The sequence below is a fragment of the Trichechus manatus genome, unplaced genomic scaffold, assembly GCF_000243295.1.
Source record: "Trichechus manatus latirostris isolate Lorelei unplaced genomic scaffold, TriManLat1.0 scaffold00113, whole genome shotgun sequence".
Classification (NCBI taxonomy): Eukaryota; Metazoa; Chordata; class Mammalia; order Sirenia; family Trichechidae; genus Trichechus; species Trichechus manatus.
The window spans coordinates 7,193,298-7,196,447 of NW_004444049.1; the positions used below are offsets into that span (position 1 = coordinate 7,193,298).

The window sequence follows — 3,150 nt, forward strand, 5'->3', positions numbered from 1 at the left end:
CGTCACTACCTCTGAAAGACCTGCCCCTCTTGCACCCCTCTCAGGCACAGGGGAGGTCTTTGGAAGCACTCCCACCTTATAGATCTTGAGCTCTTGAAATTCCTTTTCTAAATCAGGGTCCTGCTTTTCATTCATCCATCTTCTAACCATTCACTCACCCTCCATTCACTCGCTCTCGCAATAACTAGCCTCTCGCATTTCCTAGCTTCTACGCTGAGTCCAGGAGACACAGAGAGGAGCGAGATGCCATGGCAGCCCAAAACTTCATGCCTGTCTTCGCTTCTAAACAGTGAAGACAGGCATGTAATAACTGTTTAATGGAGAGTGAATGGTATTATTAAATAGTACCATTAAACGAGACATCGGATGTCCAACACAGTGTTAATTTCCGTTCCGGCAGACCAGAGTGTGACATCCACACGACCTGCTTCAGAAATCACGTGGGGAGCTTGTGCAGTGTGCAAACTCCTGGGGCTATCCGGGAACCTTCACGGGTGAGGCCAGAGTCTTCATTTCTAAGAGCTCCCCAGGCAGGGTCATACACATGAACCGCTGAAAATTAGGGAACCGCTGCTCAAGACTTAAGCTTCAGGGACTTGGTCCGGTTTTGCTCACCATCTTCAGTGCTCGGTGTAGTGTGCGGCCCCCAAACAGGCACTCAATCAACATTTGTCGAGTGCCTGCCATACGCTTGGGGCTGTTCTAAGCAGGGAGTCCCTGAACAGCGCAAACGGTTAACAAGCTTGGCTGCTAACCGAAAGGTTTGAAGTTCAAGTCTACCCAGCGGTACCTCAGAAGAAAGGCCTGGCGATCTACTTCTGACAAATCAGCCACTGAAAACCCGATGGAGCACAGTTCTACTCTGACACAGAGTCACCATAAGCTGGAGTCAGCTTGACGACAATAGGTTTTTCGGTTCTAGGCAGCAAAGAAAACAACGGCCAATAGAAAAAGCACAGACCTCATCGAACTTGTATTCTAGAAGGGGAAGCAGGTAATAAATAGGTCAAATACTTAGTATAGCAGATGATATAGGTGCAGTGGAGGAAATAAAGCAAGGAAGCGGACAGGAAAGGTCAAGGTTTATAGTTTTAATTAGGATGCTCTGGGCAGGCAAACATGAGAAGGTGATATTTGAGTCAAGATCTGAAGGAGGCGAGGGAGTCCTGTGGATATCTGGGGGAAGGGCAACCCAGGCAGGGTTACAGAGAGTGCAAAATCTCTAATGCCTGGAATGCTTGAGGAACCCAAGAAGGACAGTGTGGCTAGAGTAGAGTGAGCCTGCAGAAGGATACCAAAAACCAAACCCATTGCAGTTGAGTTGAGTACAACTCATAGCGACCCTATAGGACAGAGTAGAACTGCCCCCCCACCATAGGGTTTCCCAGGAAGGGCTGGTAGGTTCAAACTGCTGACCTTTTGGTTAGCAGCCAAGCTCTTAACCATTGTGCCACCAGGGCTTCAGCAGGAGGATAGTAGGAGGTGAAATCAGAGGTGGGGGAGGTCATTTAGGACTTATAGGTTTTGAAAGACTTTGGGACTCAGAGTGAACTGGGAGGCCTTTGGAGAGTTTGAGTGGAGGAGCAGTATGACTGGCATATGTCATATTGTGCTGTGGGTGGCACAAACAGTTAAGCACTCAACTACTCACCTAAAGGTTGGCGGTTTGAATTCACTCAGAGGTGCCTTGGAAGAAAGACCTGGCAATCTGCTTCTGAAAAGTCACAGCTTTGAAAACCCTATAGAGTGCAGTTCTACTTTGCACAAATGGGGTAGCTATGTGTTGGAACTGACTGTTTTGTGGTTGTTTAATGTACTAACAGGACCACTCTGGCTGCTGAGTTGAGAAGAGAGCCTAGCGGCCAAGTCAAAAGAAGAAGACCAGTACAGAGGCCACCCTATAATCAAAGCAAGAAATGAAAGTGCTTGTAGCAGCAAGGCAGCAGTAGAGGTGGGAGAAGGGATTCTGGACATGTATTGAAGGCAGGGCCAACAGGGTTTGCTGACGGATTAGATGTGGGGTGTGAGGGAAAACAGAGGAGTCAAGATGCCTTCAGGGTTTTTGGCTTGAGCTACTGCGAAAATGGAGTGGCATCAACTGGGACGTGGATGACTTTGTACAAACAGGTTTGGGTCAAGAGCTTGGGAAGATCAAGAATTCCGTTTTGGCCAGGTTGGGTCTGAGATGTTTTTTAGACGTTCATGAGGCAGTGGGGAGTAGGAGTCTGGAGCTCAGGGGAGAGGTCCAGGCTGGAGAGGCAATTGCAGTGCAGTCAGCATCATGACGGTTCTTAGGGCCATGAGACTGGATGAGACCACGGAGGAATGAAAGAAGGGAGGAACCAGAACGTGTGACTCTTCAGCCTATGTGTCCTAGTCAGCATTCAGAAAATCTGGTTTCTAATGCCTCGGGGACCAGAAGAGGGAGCTGAGATTGGAAGGAGGGTGGCCAAGGTGGGACAAGGGGACATCTGACCTTGCCCTTGGAGGAGAAGAAGGGAGCAGGTGAGGAGATGCTACCAGAGGGAACAGCATGTGCAGAGCAAGGGAGACATGAAGGAGGGGCGGCATCTCCCCACCCCTCCCCCTCAGCCCAGTCCCCCTCCACCCTGTTTTGGCTTCTCCTGTCTCCTCACTACATTGGACTTCATGATCAGCTGTTTTCAGTGAGCAGATGAATGCCACCATGATCCCCTTGTCCCCTGACCCTTCTGCCACTCCCCACTCTTGGGACACCCCTCCACCAGACTGCTGGAATTTGCTAGAGACCAGACAAATCCTGCGGTCCCCTGGGGAGTTGACGTCATGCAGGCCACTGGGGGCCTGAGGAGGCCCAGTGCCCTATCCCTGCCCTAGAGCAGTGACCTCTCCCAGGGGCTCCCCGCCACCCTTTGAGGGGCTTCCTTGGTTTCCTGGGGTGGCGGACAGAGCCTGCTTTAGAGTCTGATGAGCCTGGGTGTAAACCCCCTCTCTGCTACTTCCAAGAAGCCCTGGTGGCACAATGGTTAAGCACTCGGTTGCTAACTGAAAGGTTGTTGGTTCTCACCCAGCCTGGTGGCTCGGAGGGGTAAAGACCTGGCGATTGCTCCCGTGAAGATTACAGCCTAGGACACCCTACGGGATTCAACAACAACAAGTTATTTAAAAAAA

The 3,150-nt window shown here is 50.6% G+C and overlaps 1 pseudogene; it reads right to left on the reverse strand.

Annotated features, from left to right (window-relative positions):
- Positions 1-474: 474 nt before the first annotated feature.
- LOC101345230 (60S ribosomal protein L22-like 1 pseudogene) overlaps positions 475-3,150 on the reverse strand; it is an 11,002-nt pseudogene continuing 8,326 nt past the window's right edge.